At 43.8% G+C, this 20140-nt stretch overlaps 1 long non-coding RNA gene across 1 annotated transcript; it reads right to left on the bottom strand.

Moving 5' to 3' along the window:
- Positions 1-1887: 1887 nt before the first annotated feature.
- On the bottom strand, positions 1888-19652 carry LOC137204437 (uncharacterized). Its single transcript, XR_010933616.1, has 4 exons — positions 19411-19652; positions 12890-12945; positions 7444-11647; positions 1888-5484 (listed from the first exon to the last, which is right to left on the bottom strand). It is a non-coding gene; the product is annotated as an uncharacterized lncRNA (long non-coding RNA).
- Positions 19653-20140: the final 488 nt, after the last annotated feature.

Here is a 20140-nt window from a genome sequence, read left to right on the forward strand (position 1 = left end):
AGTATCTAGGTTCGCACACATGACTGAATAAATAGCATCTATTGGAAGATTTTCTCTGCAATGACTTGCAAATAGCAACTGTAAATTATTCAGAGAAGTTCCAGGTACCGTTCCTTTGCCTTTGTACCTCCCTCTTCTGGTACATCAACAAATCATTCCCTGGGCGACTTTCAGCAAGTTATTTAGAAGGTTATTGCAACTTGGATAGAAGATACTTGGTCCCAAAATATCATATTTACTAAAGGATCAACTCCTGATCAGAAAATGCCTACAGTCTGCATCTTCTAAATATTTCTCTAAATGAGCCAACAGATCAATTTTTTGCTTAATTCTTATTAAGTCCGGTTTCCCATGTTTGCAACTGTAAGAGTCTAATACATAGGGATTATAAATGATCTTTTTTCCCCCTTGTCAAGCACATTTCTTCTGTATTTTAGGACAGGGTTATATCCATCAGACATAAGCCTGTCCATCAAACATAAACTGAGACATCAAACATAAACTGAGACAAGCTTGTCGCAGTTCAGAAGGGAACCGGAAATTTCTCATGTCTAGAAGAAAGGACTACTCCAACCTCCACTCAGCCAGGGGCAAAATCATTCATACAGATAAATGTTACACCTTCTACCTGTAATACTCTGTTTCATTCCTTCCAGCAAGTACTTCTCTTTTCTTTAAACATCTTAAGCGTCACCTAATTTAGCAGGAGGCGCTTTCAAAACTCCTTCCTGAGCCATCTGTCTTACATCCACCTGTGAATACTGTCCCTGTTTCAGATGCACAAACATCAACACTTGTGACCAGAGAGTAGCTGAGCTCTTCATGTCCCTCGTCCTCTGTCATCACGCTGTGACCACTGCTACAATTCAGCTCCCCCTTCTTGCCTGCGTGTCCTCCTCAGCAAAGCAAAGTGGTCCTTTTCAGGAGGAAGATTCTACTGTGGCGCTGGACACGTTTATTCTTTTTTTTTTGATTAATCTGTTCCAGCACCCTTTGCTTTTGTAATTGTTTTTGTCTCAGCCCATGTGACTATAGTGTGGTTGTCAATTACAAAGCCCAAGATGTGACTCAAGCTGGACTGTGTTCCTCACTCCTTGTGACAAGTTTGGGTTGTGATGCCAGCACGGCCAGAATAGATCATTCTGAGGGACTGAGATGGGCACAGGATAGACCGTCTCTCTCTCTCTCCTCTTCTGCATTGCGGTCTGGAGTGATCATAAGCAGAGCAACTCCAGGTGCCATTTTCCCCTCCATGCAGCAAGAGCTCGCCTGACTGTGGAACAATGGAGAAGAAAGCTGGCTGGGTGGGGGAGGTGGGAGAGAGAGTCCAGTGACCAAAAGGATGAGGCTCACCCAAGCCTGGACCTTCAGTGAAGTTTCTGATGCTTAACAAGAGGAAGACTCTAATATATAGCACGTAGAATCATTTTTCCCATCCTTGTCAAGCACATCTATTCTATATTTTAGGCCAAGGATCTAACCATCAAACACAATCCTGTACAATTTGGGGGCACTGACATAATATACAAATATTCACAGGCAGTACCGTATATCTCTTCACTTCAATCCAGACCAGGATGACGTATTTGTTTAAAACCTTATTTGGGGCTTCCCTAGTGGCGCAGTGGTCGGGAGTCCGCCTGCCGATGCAGGGGACGCGGGTTCGTGCCCCGGTCCGGGGGGATCCCACATGCCGCGGAGCGGCTGGGCCCGTGAGCCATGGCCGCCGAGCCTGCGCGTCCGGAGCCCGTGCTCCGCAGCGGGGGAGGTGCCACAGCGGTGAGAGGCCCGTGTACCGCAAAAAACAAACAAACAACAACAACAAAAAACACCTTATTTGAAAGCTTTAAAGTTTTTCTTATGCATATATCTTGCCATCTCAATTTGGATTGTTAGCTCCTGGATGACAGCACGTATATTTTTATCTTTTTGGTGTCCCTGGACACTGCCCAGTATATTGCAGGTACACAGTCTCTTACCCAAAGTCCTGGGGGCCATTTGTGTTTCAGAATTCAGAATCTTTTCCATTTTAGAAAGGTTACACAGAGCATAGAAACACCCCCACTGAGGTCTCAGGAAGTTCCCTGTAATTAAATGCAATAATATATTTGCATATGATATTAATACTGATGGCAGTAAATTAAGACTGAATAGCCTCATATCATTTTAGGCCAAGGTTTGCTAACAAATGAGTTTTTTAATATTTTTGTGTATTGGAGCTTTTGGGGTTTTAAAATTGTGGGTCAGGGTTTGTGTCCCTATGATCTGTCTCTCATCACTCTTCCTTTCTAATATTTAGGTGTCTTTGTTTCCTTGCTCTGATTTCATTCTCCGGGATTAAAAGAGTGTTGAGAAATAATGTGACAGGGACCATTCTTGCCTTATTTCTGACTCCAGTAGGAAAGAACATATTTATAGAATTAAAAATTAAATGAACATTATTTTTAAAAGCTTTCATAGTTTTGATTTATACCATATAGGATGTTTATTTTATTTTTTTAAACTTAAAAAAGATATATATTTATTTATTTATTTGGCTGTGCCAGGTCTTAGTTGAGGCATGTGGAAAGTTTAGTTGTGACATGTGGGATCTAGTTCCCTGACCAGGGATTGAACCCAGGCCCCTTGTGTTGGGAGCACAGAGCCTTAGCCACTGGACCACCAGGGAAGTCCCTAGGATGTTTAAATGGGATAGATGAAAGATCTTTCTAAGTAAAAGGATCCAAACAAGGGTATAACATAAACTATTTCACAATTATAATCTTCACCACAGATTTTCTAGAGGATAGACAATTGGAGCTGGAAATATAATGTCAATAATCATCCAAACACTGATTTATTCTCTATTTATGCTTTGAAGAAGCAGTCTTAGAAAATAAATTCAAGAAAATATAACATGAAAGCTAAAATGAAAATATTTTAAAGGAATGGGAGAAAAGGTAAAAATATAGCTGCAATAAAGTACTCTAGAAAGATCATTAGGAAACCAAAAAAAAAAAAAAAAATCAGAAACAGAAAAAGTCTGGACAGAGTCCAACAAGCGTTACCAAACAAACAAGATAACAATAACCAAACTACACAAAACCCTACAAAATGCCAGGAAAAATATCTCACCTGTGGCTGACTAAGGAACGGGGTACATCACAACTGTGTTAGGAGGAGGATAATTTAAGATCAGTTTGACGTTTATAAGAACAGATTGAAATAAATAGAGAGAAAATAAGTAAGAGAAAGGCACTGTACCGTGCACGCTGCTCCCTTAAAAAAAAAGAAAAAAGGAACGGTGTATTTGTGTACATCACACCTGCCAATGTGTGGTAGTGAGAATGCTGTGATATGGGGTGTCCTGTCTGAGATTTAAGTCCCAACTCCTGGCCCCCAGCTCCCCTCCCCCAAGCACTGGGATTTTCCCCAGGGTCCTCACTAGCTTGTTGCAATCCAGAAAGGAGCCAGAAATATTTACAAAGAATTTACATCTCCCCCACCCCTTAGGCCACTAAATTGCCTTTCACTCCAGGACTATTTGTTTAGAAAGAACTAAGTTCTGGAGAATCATGCATATCATAGCATTTTAAAAGGAAAGCAAAATCCTATTTTAAGGGCAACTTTGCAGAAGCAATGCTGAGACCAGCTATTTTTGGATCACAAAATACTTTCATACTTTAAAGGAGAGACTTTCCTATTTCCTGTATAGCAGTTGAAGGATATTATAGCTGTTAAAAAATTGTTGCTATTCTATTCTTTTATTTATTTTCTACAAATAATTTCCCCAGCTCAAGCTATTATCACCTCATCATGATAACTTCTCTTCCAGTGTTTAAAGTGTTAAGTTTGAGCATATCCAAAATATACCAATGACTATGGTATTATGACTTGCTTGCTATCAGAAGACTTGTTTTTCCTTGGAAAAGTCAGGTTTTAGCTCTCTAAAAGAAGGAGCACAGGAGAATTTCCTGGTGGTTCAGTGGTTAGGACTCAGTGCTTTCACTGCTGGGGCTCACGTTCAATCCCTGGTTGGGGAACAAAGATCCCACAAGCCGCCTCGTGCAGCCAAAATACTATAATAAAAAGACAGAGAGGGCTTCCCTGGTGGCACAGTGGTTGAGAGTCCGCCTGCCAATGCAGGGGACATGGGTTCGTGCCCCGGTCCGGGAAGATCCCACATGCAGCGGAGCGGCTGGGCCCGTGAGCCATGGCCGTTGAGCCTGCGCGTCCGGAGCCTGTGCTCCGCAGCGGGAGAGGCCACAACAGTGGGAGGCCCGCGTACCGCAGGAAAAAAAAAAAAAAGAGAGAGAGAGAAAGAAAAGGAGGGAGTGAGGGAAGGAAGGAAGGAAGGAAGGAGGGAAGAAAGAAGGAGCACGATTTTAGGACAGAATGCTGTTTCCAATTCAAAAGGATCTCAAGAATAAGGTGGAAGTTCATTTATAAGCATATGTATTGAGCATTTACACCCAATCACGGCAGAGTAGTAAGTCCGCACCCCAGCCCTCACTGCAGTCACCATGGGAAGAGGCAGAAGGATGGCCTGCCTCCCCCTCCTTCTCCACTAGAACATGTTGAACGGATTCCCTTCTGCAAAAACAAGCGCTTTAAGAGCTGGAGGCTGAGGACTAGAGCCCATCTGGAAGCTGAGCCTGGCTGAGAGCAAAAGCAACGGCCAATATCCAGTTTGGGGGATTATCATAGGAGCTGGGAGCGTACAGATCCCCACTGAGGGAATAAGGAAGGAAACCAGCCCCAGCCTGAAGAATATGTCTCTATGGATTGCTGTGAGTATTAAACAAAAATAAATGGGACCAACTTCTAGATCTGTGCTGCAAAGAACTGAAGGCAGGGACTCAAGCAGATACTTGTACACACATGTTCATAGCAGCGCCAAAAAGTGGAGACAATCCAAGAGTCCATCAAAAGTTAAAAGAATAAACAAATTATGGTAGATACATACAATGGAATATCACCCAGTCATAAAAAGGAATGAAATTCCGATGTAGGCTACACTGTAGATGAACCTTGAAAACATGCTAAATGAAATAAGCCAGATACAAAAGGATAAATACTGTATGATTCCACTTATACGAGGTACCTAGAATAGGCAAGTTCATAGTGGTAGAAAGTAGAGAGGGACTGGAAGGAATGGATAGCGGGGAGTTACTGTTCATCGGGTACAGAGCTTTTTTTTTTTTTTTTTTTTTGCGGTACGCGGGCCTCTCACTGTCGTGGCCTCTCCCGTTGCGGAGCACAGGCTCCGGACGCGCAGGCTCAGCGGCCATGGCTCACGGGCCCAGCCGCTCTGCGGCATGTGGGATCTTCCCGGACCGGGGCACGAACCCGCGTCCCCTGCATCGGCAGGCGGACTCTCAACCACTGCACCACCAGGGAAGCCCCAGAGCTTTTGTTTGGGGCGATGAAAATGAAGTCCTGGAGCTGGAGAGTTGTGATGGCTGCATATCATTGTGAAGTACTCCATGCTTCTGAATTGTACACCTAAAAGTAGTTAAAATGGTAAGTTTTATGTTATATGTGTTCTACCACAATCAAAACCAAAAACAAAATAAAGGCAATAAATACTCAAAACTTAAAAAGAAATATTACCACAAAGTTCCCATGTCTGCCTGACACAGTGGTATGCCCAGTAAATGCTGGCTTCTCTTCCTTCTCTGACTCCACACTCCCAACCCACCCACATTCCCCACACTTGGCTCTCAGTGTAACATTTAATACTCCGGGACACGACATATACTTAACTTATTCTTACTTCAGAGAAAGCTGCTCTTAAACATCCTCGAAAGAGGCTGCAAAGCGGATGTCATTCCAGGAGCTTCCTTTCTGTCTCTGGTGTCATCAGTTTCTTCCTCTCTATTTTCCCAATCGCAGACCCATGAGTGCCTCCTCGTTAAAAAAACCAACCAACCAATCACACAAACAAACAAAATACCTTGAACCCTTATTCTCCTCCAGAAACTGCCTCAATTCAGAACTGCCTATCCTGTTTCTACTCAACTCTGTCCTCGACTTCTGCCATCTGGCCTCCCTCCCCACCACACAACTCAAAGGACTGGTGTCAAGATGACCAGTGAGGCCCCTCTGCCCAGACCAGGGGTCAGTCCTCACCTCCCTTGGCCTCACTCCGGCACTGAGTGGTGACCACTTCCTCCTGATGCGCCGTCTTTTCTTGGTTCCTTGGGCATCACCCTCTCCTGGCTTTACCCCTACTTCACTGACATTCCTCCTCCGTCTCCTTTGCTGACTCCTTCTCCTGTATTCTAGGTTTGAAGCCCATTTTCTTTTCTATATTTTTGCCCTCAGTGAGCTCATCCTGCGTCATGGCTGCAAATGCCATTCATGTGCTGACGACTTTCAAATTTATTACTCTAGTTCTGACCTTTCTCTTGAACACTAGACTCATAAATTCAGTAGCCTGCTGGACTTCTCCAAGACTGTTTGACAGGCATCTCAAATTTAAGAGATCTGAAAAAGAACTCTTTATCCATCTTAACCTTCCTGCTCGCAGACAAGCTCTTCCTTCATCTTCCCCATCTTAACAAACGTAACCACCATCTACACAGGCTCCCGCGCCAAAACCCTACAGATCTGAACTCTGCTGAAAACCCTCCGATGGCTTCCTACTGCAGTCAGAATGAATGACACACTCTAGGCAAAGTCCATCAGGCCGACGTGAGGTGGCTCCTGCCCGCCTGTGACACCATTTGGTACACCTCACCTTCTCTCAGTGTGCTACTTTGGCGAGTCTTCTTTCTGTTCCCAGGACACACTGAGCTCAGTCCTACATTGGTGTCCGCTGTTTCCCTGCCTGGAAGGCCCTTTCCCCAGGTGTGCACTTGGATGTTTTTTGTGTGTGTGTGTGTGTGGGATCTTAGTTCCCCGACCAGGGATTGAACCAGGGCCCTCGGCAGTGAGAGCATGGAGTCCTAACCACTAAGCCACCAGAGAATTCCCCAGCTGATTCTTTCTTGTCATTTAAGTCTCTTCTCAGATTATATCTCCTCAGAGGAGACTTTCTTTACCATCCGGTCTAGAGTACTGCTTTCCCCGCCTTTCCTGTTGTATCACCTTCTTTCATTTCCTTAGAATTTGTCATTATTTGCCATTATCTTGAGTATTATTTGTTTCGTTTTTTAGATTTTCTGTTTTCTCCAATTAGAATGTAAGTTCCATGAGAAAAAGAATGTCATGTCTTGTTTACTGCTTTAACCCTGGTGACCAGAACATGCTGGGAATTTGAGGTGCTTAATAAAAATCTGGAAATAAATGAATGAATAATTCTCTACTTTAAGAAATGCATAGCTGGGGGTTACCTGGTTGTCTAGTGGTTAGGATTCAGTGCTTTCACTCCTGTGGCCTGGGTTCAGTCCCTGGTCGGGAAACTTAGATCCTGCCCGCCCTCGGCCAAAAAAAAAAGAAAAAGGAAAAAGAAATGCATACCTCACTGACCTGCACATTAGTAATCGGACACTGTGGTGACCCTCAAGTCTCTGTTAAATTCAGCTTCCCAGGCAAGCAGAGTTCTCAGGGTCTTGGAGGGGCAGAGCTACGATAGATGGAATATATATTAACATTTATGCAGTGGCTTTTGAGTTTATGTGCACTTTTCCTTGGTGACACAGAGCAGGCGGGGCAGATGCTCTCTCTAATGAAGCCCACAAGGGAGACTCTTCTGTAGAATTCTGGTTCAAAAGCCCCATCTTCAGATGCTCTACCTGCTGGATGGTGTCTTAGAATTTGAAATCATCTTGTCTGTTTGCATCTCAGCTGTTTAGGAATCTGGTGAGGAAAACCACCTTGGGATTGGTTTAGGCCTGCTGTGCGGCCTGGCTCCTAACAGGCTGCGGACTGGTACTGGTCTGCGGCCCAGGGGCTGGGGATCCCTGGACAAAGGGCTCTGGAGGAGAGGACCAGAGAGCAGTGAGTGAAATGGTGCTGGGAAGGGAAGCCAGCAAGCCCAGGAGGAGCAAGTTAAGGGCAGAGGGGAGGTGCCGAGGGGCAGGGGCTCTGGATTTGGTCGAAGAGTGTGGGCAGTGGGAGAGCGGAGTGAAATTCTGCTTCTGGTCCAATTGCGGGCTTTGAAAGCATGAGATTTGAAGGCCATGCCATAATAAACCACCGTACATTCACATAAGCAAGTGCAAAGTAGCTCTTACGCAAGGAAAATGGGAAAAGCAGAGGTAAAGAGGTGAGAAAATGTAAAGGGGGGTGAGAAATGTTAAATAATCCTGCTTGGTTAGAATGGAAGATCTACATATGGGTTATTCTGGGACATATATTGGAAAAGATAAGTCAGGGCCAGATATGCCAAGTTTCTGGTCTGGAGAAGGGGTGTCTGCATACAGTGCAAACAATGTCTTCTTGTTCAAGTCCAACCTCCTTGGAAGATTAGAGATGGAGATAGAGATGGAGCTCACAGAGGTAGATCGAAAGATTCAGGCTGACGAGCAAACTCTCCTGGTTTCCGGAGCAGGTCAGTGGCATTAAGAAAAAAGCAAGAAGGGGCTTCCCTGGTGGCGCAGTGGTTGAGAGTCCGCCTGCCGATGCAGGGGACACGGGTTCGTGCTCCGGTCCGGGAAGATCCCACATGCCGCGGAGCGGCTGGGCCCGTGAGCCATGGCCGCTGAGCCTGCGCGTCCGGAGCCTGTGCTCCGCAACGGGAGAGGCCACAACAGTGAGAGGCCCGCACACCGCAAAAAAAAAAAGAAAAAAGCAAGAGGAGCTGCTGTAGATCGGAAGGGTCTTAAGAGGCATAACAACCAGATGAAATGTTTGGCTCTTTTTTGGCTTCCGACACAGACAAACCAACTAAAAAGACAGTTTTGTGAAACAGGGGAAATCTGTATAAACTGTGATTTTGATAATACTGAAGAATTAATGTTATTTTTTTTGGAGTGACAATGATATAGTTACGTGGAGAATGTCTGTAATTTTAGAGATGCTTCCTGAAGTATGAGGGGCTGAAATGACATGATATCCAGGATTTGCTGTAAAGAAACAGGAAAAATAGGATAGATGAAGAAATATACAGATCTTGATAACTGCTGAATCTGGGGTTTGTTGCACCATGCTCTCTCTACTGAGTATGTTTGACAATTTTCATAATACAGAAATTAAAAAAATAACAGCTAACAAAAGATTGGGGTTAAGAGTCGAGTTAAAAAGGTTGATTCCGGGGCTTCCTTGGTGGCGCAGTGGCTAAGAATCCGCCTGCCATTGCAGGGGACCCAGGTTCGTAGCCCTGGTCGGGGAAGATCCCACATGTCGCGCAGCAGCTAAGCCCGTGCGCCACAATGACTGAGCCTGCACTCTACAGCCCGCGAGGCACAGCTATTGAGCCCACACACCTAGAGCCCGTGCTCCGCGACAAGAGAAGCCACCACAATGAGAAGCCTGTGCACCGCAACGAAGAGCAGCCCCTGCTCACCGCAACTAGAGGAAGCCCGCGTGCAGCAACAAAGACCCAACGCAGCCAAAAATAAGTAAGCAAAGTTAATTAATTAAAAAAAAACCAAAACGTTGATTCCACCTGCAGTCCCAGGTGAGTAAGAGTCCAGGGTGACACGGCTGTGGCAGCAGGTAGGTTGTGTGGGAGGGCAGGTGATGGAGGTGGGTGGCCCACCCCTCGTTCCAAGGCAGAGCCAGGGTGGCCTCTGGCCCCAACCTGAAGCTGAGAAAGGGGAGTTGACCCCTGTAGGGCTCATTTTCGACTCATTTTCTCCTGTTTGTTCAAAGGTTGGGAAGCCCTGAGGCTCCTTCTTCTGGTGTTACACCCTGCTCTCCAGCCCTGGGAGGACAGGCTGGATGATGGAATAAACAGAAGCTTCCACTCCACTTGTGCATTTGTGGCTACTTAGCAGTGGAGCAGGCGTGTGGTAAACAGCGATTACGGGTAAAGCTGACCATGTTGTTTTTCCCAAGATCAAAACTCCATCTCCCCTCTGTTAACATAAGCCATCAAAAGTTGATCTGTATTTAATTTTCCCTGGGTGGTCCTGGGTTCACATCTTGCCCTTTTGCCTCACCCTAGGAACTCGGGAACCCAATCTTTTGTTCCATCTGCTTCTAAGACAGCCCGCCTCCCGCTGCTGGCCTGGCGGTTCCAGCCTGGATTCTGTGTTTTGAAACCTCGGCTAATGTTACAGAGAACAAGGGATCCTTACATTTCGTGTGAATATGCTGCATGTGTCCTGGCCACATTCGTGCACAATTGGTCTGCATTCATGAGAAAGCTGCAGAGCGGGAGCCAGGCTGAAAATGTGACCTCTCCCTGCTCCCACTTCTTCAAGGCTCCCCGAGACTGGAGGTTGTCCTGCTGCTTGAAATGGAAGAAGTGAACCCCATTTTGGTGCGAGCAAAGAGGTTCTGAGGGCTGGCCATCTGGGTTCACAGTGAACGGACCGTGCCCAGTTGGGGACTCTTCCCAGAGGTAGAATTACGGGGGTACGAGTGCGGGTGGAGACAAAGGGTGGTGGTAAAATCTTGGCGAAACCTGAGCTCACCGCGTTTTGAAAGAGCCTTTGCATGCTGGAATTCTTCCCGAAGGCGCTTCTCTTTCTTCAGTAATGAGCACTGACGTCTGGCCAGCCCGCCCCCTCTGAAGAATGTGTTTCTCTGGCACCTGCGAGGCGGGGCTTTCCCAGAAATGGAGAAATGTGCACAGGGCCACGTGCTCTGGGACCAGTCACAGTGCACAGGGCGCACGGAGGCCAGGGAGAGGGGCGCAGCAGGTTCAAGGGTCCTTCCTACCTGAGCATCTCAACCTGGACCCATCCTCACACCGCACAAAGAAACATGCCGCTTTGTTACTTATCTGGCGCTCTCAGGCTACGGGACAATAGCTTTTGAAACTTAGCAGTCATTTGAAACGTCCTTCCATTGTCCTTCATGTCCCTGGAAGTCTGAAGTCTGTTCCTGTTGAAAATCCTAAGAAGCCTGGATCCAAATCATAAACACAGCTTTATGCAGAATTTCTATGATGTGGGCATCTTGAATTCATTACGCCTATGGCTTTATAGGGTATATTTAAAATGTATACACTAAAGTGAATATAAACTTTATGATTCATTTTGCCCAAGAGGAAGAAAAGGATGAGAGGAAATTAAAGTTGTGCCTTGGCACACTGACCGTGGTGGAGCCTCAGTCAATGCCGCTGATGTACTTGGATTCCCGTGGTCGGGACAGCGCCGCCTCTCGGGTCAGCCCTTCTTTAAGAGCGTGCTCATTTCTCTGGAGGGCGATGATCTTGTTTGCCAAGGTTTTCGCTCATCAACAGCTGAGAATCTGCTAACACGAAACTACCTCATGGCTTGGAGCAAAATTGTTCACATTTTTCAGGTCTATGGATGAAAGGATACATCTAAAGGTCTGGGACTACCGCTCACCTGTGCGTGGGCATTTATCAATCCTGCCGGAGCCTTCCTGGAGATGGGTTCAGAGATAAACTCATACAGATATGATCATGAAATTCTAGCCTGAGAAAGCAGACTTGAAAAACTCCGTTGAAGCAACATTGCTTTTCGGGTGAGGCAGAACTCCCTGACCTTACTAACAGAAGCTCTGATGAAATACAGGGCAGCCCCAGGTCTCCTTGGCATTGTCACCACTTAAAGTCCTTAAAGTCACTTGCAGTCCCTGAAAATGTCTGGATGAAGCAAATGTGCTGACTTAATGGATAAAATAAACCAACATATTTAAAACAATATATATAAAATATATCAACATATGTAAAATCGATATATGTAGAAGGGCAATTGGCACATAATAAATGAAGTATACTATTTGTTTCAAAATCTGTTTTCCAAAACAATGTGATCTGACCTATTTATCTATCATCATCTAATGAGAGACATTGGATTTGAATCCTGGCCCTGACACTTTTTAGCCGTGTAACTTCAGGCAAGTTAAACAACTTGCGCCCTAGGTTTCTTCCTCTGCACACTAAGAATATGCATAGTACTTTGTAATACTATTTTGAAGTTAATTGAGTGAATAGCAAAACTCTTCGAACAAAGCCAGCACACAATAAGTGCCCATGAGGGTTAGCTGTTATAACTATTGCACCTGGGAAGATAAACACTAAAGTGTTAAAGTAGTATTTCTGAGTGGTAGAATCATGGATGGATGTCTATTTCATCTCCTGTTGAGTAAGTTTAAGCTTCCTCCAGGACACATTTTCTTGGCCTTCATAATCTTTGTGTGCCTAACCCTTGTGCCTTGCTGATAGTAGTCACTCAATAAATACTGAATTCAGCTGTTAGGATCACACTGGGTAATCAGCATCTCTTCCAAATATCAATCTTCACTGTCTCATGTTTTCATAACTATTTAGTAAGTTTCTAGAATAAATTTAGTAAAGTGAGATGAAATAAGGCTTAGTAAATACCAGTCATCGTGAACGTGTTTCTCACCAAATTGTGTGTCTTTTTCAAGACTCCTTGAGGGCTTAGATAATAGGTTCTGGACTTGCCCTCTCAAGTGGGGCCCCTCGGTAAGCCTGCACTGTGTGGTTTGCCATAAAAATAGCAAACTACTAGTTAATCATCTGCATATGTAGCCCATGAACTGGTGGCCCCCTGGGAATGGTAAGTAAATGGGATTTTATGGAAGTTAGACCTCTAGATAGGCAGTGAAACTGGCAGTCAAGGAAAACATAAACAGCAAAAAGCAGGATAATGGGAAAGCATATATGGTATGATTCTATATGCATGTAAAATTACATATGTAAATTTGTTTGTACATATATGTATAGACTGTCTTAAATGTAAGAGGAGGTTATCACTATGTAGTGAAGTTTGGGGTGATTTTTTTTCTCTCTTTGTACTTTTCTATGCAGAAAAATGTGGGTGCACATACATATGATATATGAGAAAAAATAACCACCTACTTTCAATTAAGTGCTCGTCCACAGGACTGCTCTGTTCAACAGACTTCAAAAATTAACTGTAAGAAAAAAAAATTAACTAAGGATATGAAATCTGATGTCTCGTAGGGTCGCCAGACTTAGCAAATTAAAATACAGGATACTCAGTTAAATCTGAAGTTTGATAAACAATGGTAAGTATATCTTATGCAATTTTGGGACATCTCTTTTCTTCTACTATTCTATAGAAGAAAAGAGTCAATACTCCTACCATTATTTACATTTCTTTTCATTCTTTTTTCTCTAAGTAGGTTTTTTTTCATATGGCCAAAAATCATACTGTCTGTGTACAGTTTTCATTCATTTACCAAATTTGTACTGACTTCCTACCGTGGATCAGGCACTGTGCTAAGCACTGGGAATATCCCAGGAGTAACACACCACTGACTTTGCTACCACTAAATATAAAATCGTTTTTAATTACATGGCTTTTGTTTGAAACAATTTAAATGAGTGCATAATCTACATCAGGTTGGTATATTCCATTTTACGTAACCAATTTTCTATTGTGGGTTAATTTATTCATTCATTCACATGTTGGCTTTTTGCTAGTGTAAATAATACTGCTCTAAATGGCTTTGTGCATCAAGCTTTGCTCAAGTTTTAGCATTATTTTATTTTTAGGCGATATCTGAAAATATTATTTTAATTTTCAGAGAGATGGAATTTCATATTAATTTTAAAAAAAAGGTTAATCGACTAGAATGACAAAAAGTTTAAGAGTCTGTATGTCTTGACTACTAATATGTTTGATTATCTTTCCATATACGTGCTGACTAATTTTATTTTCTGGATTGTCTATTTATTTTTAGGGGTAACGTCTTAGTGATTTTTCTTATCTGTTTATGAACTTGTATAAAATGGCTGTTAACTTTGTGTCATATTTGTTATTTGCATTTTTCAGCCTGTTGGTGTTTTATTTTTGGTTATTGGTTTTACTTTTATTTTGGACCTAGAGCAACTTAACATTGTATCTAGTAAAATCTTTCAGCCTTTGATTCTTTTAAACTGCTTCTCAGTATAGAATGTCATTTTGCTATTCAGATGTTTACTATCTAATTAATTCTATTTTATTATATATTATATTTTAAAATATATTAAAATCTTAAATCATCTGGAATTTATTCTGGTGTAGACATGTAATGAATAACTAATAGGATTTTTTTCCCAAATGGCCTACCAATTATCCCCAAAGAAAACTCCATTTTTCTTTATCTTTCCAATTGAATTTTGTGATAACTTTTTATCATATATTTAATTTCCTTATATAATAAAGTTTATCTCGGGACTTTACATACTATTTCTCTGATCTGTTTAGTTGAATACCATTATCACACTTTTCTACATTATAAAATCTAATAGCCAGGAGATGGAAGCAACCTAAGTGTCCATCATGGGATGAATGGACAAAGAAGATGTGGCACATATATACAATGGAATATTACTCAGCCATAAAAAGAAACGAAATTGAGTTATTTGTAGTGAGGTGGATGGACCTAGAGTCTGTCATACAGAGCGAAGTAAGTCAGAAAGAGAAAAACAAATACTGTATGCTAACACATATATACAGAGTCTAAGGAAAAAAAAAAAAAGGTCATGAAGAACCTAGGGGTAACACGGGAATAAAGACACAGACCTACTAGAGAATGGACTTGAGGATATGGGGAGGGGGAAGGGTAAGCTGTGACAAAGTGAGAGAGTGGCATGGACATATATACACTACCAAACGTAAACTAGATAGCTAGTGGGAAGCAGCCACATGGCACAGGGAGATCAGCTCGGTGCTTTGTGACCACCTAGAGGGGTGGGATGGGGGGGGGGAGATGCAAGAGGAAAGAGATATGGGAACATATGTGTATGTATAACTGATTCACTTTGTTATAAAGCAGAAACGAACACACAATTGTAAAGCAATTATGCTCCAATAAAGATGTTAAAAAAAAACTAATAGCATTGTATTATAAAGCACTGTAGTATTATAAAGTCTATAGAATGCAAATTATTACAGCTTTACAACATATATGTATATTTTAATAAATTTATTTATTTATGTTTGGCTGTGTTAGGTCTTTGTTGCTGCGCGTGGGCTTTCTCTAGTTGTGGCGAGCAGGGGCTACTCTTCGCTGCGGTGCGCAGGCTTCTCATTGCGGTGGCTTCTCTTGTTGCGGAGCACGGGATCTAGGCGCGTGGGCTTCAGTAGTTGTGGCTCGCGGGCTCAGTAGTTGTGGCTCGCGGGCTCTAGAGTGCAGGCTCAGTAGTTGTGACACACGGGCTTAGCTGCTCCGCGGCATGTGGGATCTTCCCGGACTAGGGCTCGAACCCGTGTCCCCCCATATTGGCAGGTGGATTCTTTTTTTTTTTTTTGCGGTACGCGGGTCTCTCACTGTTGTGGCCTCCCCTGTCGCGGAGCACAGGCTCCGGACGCGCAGGCTCAGCGGCCATGGCTCACGGGCCCAGCCGCTCTGCGGCATGTGGGATCTTCCCGGACCAGGATTCAAACCCGTGTCCCCTGTGTTGGCAGGCAGATTCTTAACCACTATGCCACCAGGGAAGCCCTACAATTAACTTCTTATATTAGAGTGAATGAGAAGGCATGAATTTGAAGAATTGCTCACAGGACAATAAACCGGTGTACTCTCACCTTATAGTTGTGTGAAAATCTGCTTGTGATCACACTCACACAGTCTCTAAACATTAGAAAATGTGTGAGGAATTGTCCCTTTGCGGGGAGGGGTGGCAGCTGTGGAGGCCAAAGAAGATTTTGTTTGCCTGTTTATTTATTTATGCCAACAAGGTTTTCCTCTGATTAAGACAACACAGCACAAACCAAGAGGGATTTGTGTTTTGGGGTAAAGCCAAGACATTCTGAATAAACGTTTCTTTAAGAGGAGGACTTAGCATCCTGAAACTTGGGCCAAAAATCCAAAAAAGGAGTGGAACCAAGTGCTGTGGGGCTGGAACAGGGCTGGGGCTGGAGGTTCCGCTCATAGCAAACCTCTTCTGAATGTATTTTTCCTGTTCCTGGCATAATATATATATATTATATATATATTATATTTCTGTTCCTGGCATCATATATATATATATATATAGGAGAAGAATCTTTCCTGAGGGTCTGCTCCATGTTAGATACTGTCTGAAGCACTCCCTAGCCAAGCGTCAGTACACAACCTCTATTTGACACCTGCCAGGTATTCGCATTATAGGAAAAGTCTATAATCCCGCAGTCTTGCTCCTTCCTTGCTGATCCCTTCAGCCCCATTGATTTAGCCATTCATTTCCTGAACACAGAAAAGGAAAGAACTTGATATTTTTTGCCCCTTCTCCACCGCACAATAGCACTGAAGCATTGCAATTCTAGAGAGCAAGTAGCTTCCTAGGGCTGCCAAACAAACTGGATGACTTAAAATAACAGAAATTACTGTTTCACAGTTCTGAAGGTTTAGGAATCTGCAATCACCATTTTGGCTGCGTTCTCTCTGAAACCTGCAGGGGAGGATCCTTCCTTTTCTCTCCTCTACCTTCCAGGATGAACAGCCATCTTTGGCATTCCTTGGCTTGTAGGTGCCTCGCTCTGCTCTCTGCCTCTGTCGTCACGTGGCCATCTTCTCCCTTTGTATCTCTGTCTCGGTGTCTCTCTTTTTATTTAAATTTATTTTATTTTATTTTTTAAAATTTTAGGGACTTCCCTTCTTGTCCAGTGGTTAAGAATCCACCTTCCAGTGCAGGGTACATGGGTTCGATCCCTGGTCGGGGAACTAAGATCCCACATGCCGCGGGACAACTAAGCCTGCGCACTCTAGAGCCCGCGTATCGCAACCAAAGATCCCATATGCCGCAACCAAGACCCAACACAGCCAAATAAATAAATAAATAAATATTAAATGTTGTGTTAATTTCTGCTGTATGGCGAAGTGATTCAGTTATGCATATACATTCTTTTTCATATTCTTTTCCATTATGGTTTATCACAGGATATTGAATATAATTCCCTGTGCTCTACAGTAGGACCTTGCTGTTTATCTCGGTGTCTCTTTTTATAAAAACACCAGTTGTATTGGACGAAGAGCCTACTCTTACTTCACTATGACCTCCTTTTAACTAATTACAACTGCAGTGGCCTTATTTTCAAAGAAGGTCGAATTTTGAGGTACTGGGGGTTAGGACTTGATATTTCTGGGGGACACAATTCAACCCATAACAGAGACCATCACATCTCACCAATTCCTTTTACAACTGTTTGTCTCCAAGGGAAGTTAGAATCTCAGAGGTTGAGTTGGAGAGTAAACTTGTAGGAAATGGTGCATTACTACTCTTGGTACTTTTGAAACCCATCTTCCTCTAGATTAGGCTGAAAGGAATTTTTGGATTATGGAGCTGAAAGAAGAATGAACCAATTAGACTGTGAGAAGTCAGCAATCCAGTTTGGCCCCAGAAGCTTCTGGAACAAGGGGCTATAGAGGAGCAGGGTTTCTTTCATTCTCTTCTTTGGGCTTCATTCTCTCCATCGAAAGGATTGCTCCTAGTGGTAGGGTAACATGGCTGCTGTCTGGTCTGAAGTTTTACCCTTAAGCTCTTTAGCACTAGAAAGGACTGCCTTCAAGTCTGGATCTCAGGGTCAGACACCCTGCAGGAGAGAGACAGCAGCCCATGGGGACAAGTGTGCCTAGCCATGGACCAATGAACTAGTGAACTTTGACTTGGGGGATGGGGTCCCTATAAAAACAAGGCAGTTCCTGTAGTAGCCATGTAGATGTGGACAAGTGGAGAACGGAACCGAACAGACAATATTACAGATGTCCACTATAAAAAGATAATTCAGGAGAGGAAAATCCAATTTTCATGTAAATTATCCAGATGGGTTCCAATGCTGGTTCATATTCACCAGAGAAATTACTCTGTTCTCTATTTCATGTCATTTAGTAGATCAGGTTTCTATCTGTGCCCCAGGGCAATGACCCATGACATTTACGATATCTGAATTCAAATAGTAATTTCAGATTAATCTGAAAACTGATTAGGTCACATGTCTTTGTATACATGATTTTTGTCCTTTTGTGGTAGGGGGTGGAGTCTTAATATCTATTTATGGATCCAGGATTTATTTGTAAAAACAGTCTTTCAAGTCAATTAGTAACATTCACTAGAGTTTAAAAGTGATCATTTTTGGAGTCCATATTTTAGCAAAGATATCTTTCCTTTAATTTTGTTTAAAGCATTTAACTGTCAGAAATAAGCAACTATGCAACTGTTAATTCACTCCAGAACTATAAAGAGCACATTAAATGTCCTTACCTCCTTCTAGATTATCAGTACTGATTGTCTGGCTAAAAGGTAAAAGCAAGTTTTACCCGCCTCTGCTAAACTACGGAGACCAGCCATTACGGGAGCATGGTATTTTTCCTACCAAAGTCAAGTTCTCAAGGTCATCAGTGACAGATGGCTCTAGTGAGCACCACGCCTGAATCCCAGCTGATGAAGGGACATCTGCATCTGGACCCAAGTGGGTACCTCACACCCAGCTTGTGCAAAAGCAACGTAACCCTCTGCCTTCTCCAGGCCTCCCTTCCTCACATGGCATTACTGTCTTCCTTGCAGATCAAGTCCAGGGCTGAGACAAATCTTTCCCCTTGTCCCTGCCTTCTGTGAGTCACCAGAATTTGATCCACGGTACTGCCTATGTCAGTTGTTCTCAGACTTGGCTGCGTGTCAGAATCCCCCGAGGGGACTTTAAATGAATTCAGATTTGAGGTCCTATTTCTGGAGGTTCTGAGTCAGTAGATCTAGAAGTAGCCTGAAGATCTGCACTTAAAGTACCTTTCCCATGTGATCAGGGGACTACCAAGATTTAGGAGTCAATGTCCTAAATACCTCCATTCCCACTGCTGCTACCCTAGTTCAGGCCCCACTGCCTCTAGCCCCACACCGACATCCAGATCCATCCTCAAACCCAGTCAACCACGGCAACACATGCATTTGAATGCCTGCTTTTCCCAGACACTTTGTCAATCAGTGGAAGTACAAAGATGAATCAGACATACCCTTCCTCTCAGGACAACTCTTCACTGAGGGAGATAATCCAGGAAACCACATTCTGTTCATGAGATAGGCGCTCTAACCGGGAGAATAGGAAGTACCCTGAGGACCCCAAAGTGGGACCGGTTAACTCAACCTTAGAAGGTCTCGGAAAGCTTCCCAGAGGAAGTGATGCTGAATTTCGGATAAAGACGAGTTTATCAGACAGAGAGGGAAGAGGGAGAGGACATTCCAGACAGCGTAAACAGGGGAATAACACGGCTAGACTGGTGTTTTAGATTTATTTCCAGACTTATGTTTTGGAATCACACTTCAGAACCTCCTCCAGGCCTGTTTGAAAGCTCTGGGTGGTTCTCCACCGTCTTGGGCATCAATTCCTAACTCTGTGGTCTTGTATTCAAGGTCTTTGGTGACCCAACCGTCTCTCCATCACTATCACCTCTCCTCACCTCCGTTCCTGTGCTCTGGTCACAATGGATGATTGGCTTTTCTTTTAAAAAGCTGTGATCTTGGGAATTCCCTGGTGATCCAGCGGTTAGGACTCCCGTGCTTCCTCTGCAGGGGGCCCGGGTTTGATCCCTGTTCAAGGAACTAAGGTTCCACAAGCTGCACGGCGTTGCCAAAAACAAAAGTAAATAAATAAAATAAAAAGCTATGATCTCACTTCTCTAAGACGGTTCCCATCGCTCATCTTGCAGTTCTCCCCCGTCCTGTTCTTCTGCCGTTACTGCTTTGCCCACTCTCATTTTTTTTTTTTTTTTTTTTTTGCAGTACACGGGCCTCTCAGTGTTGTGGCCTCTCCCGTTGCGGAGCACAGGCTCCGGATGCGCAGGCTCAGTGGCCGTGGCTCACGGGCCCAGCCGCTCCGCAGTATGTGGGATCTTCCCGGACCGGGGCACGAACCCGTGTCCCCTGCATCGGCAGGCGGACTCTCAACCACTGCACCACCAGGGAAGCCCCCACTCTCATATTTAACAGTTCATTTCTTCACCTAGTTCATTTCAAGAGACAAACGGACAGAGGCCAGACTAGAGTCTAAAACGAGAACTCTGACCTACCACCTGTAGCAACCTGTTCAGGAAACCAACCCCTTGTCTGCAACAAATAGACCAGGAAGACACCCTGCTATAAGTCAGACTTGTAGGAAACCAAACTGCTATCTCTAGTGACAATTCAGGG

This window comes from Pseudorca crassidens, chromosome 13 (genome assembly GCF_039906515.1).
Source record: "Pseudorca crassidens isolate mPseCra1 chromosome 13, mPseCra1.hap1, whole genome shotgun sequence".
In the NCBI taxonomy this organism is placed as follows: Eukaryota; Metazoa; Chordata; class Mammalia; order Artiodactyla; family Delphinidae; genus Pseudorca; species Pseudorca crassidens.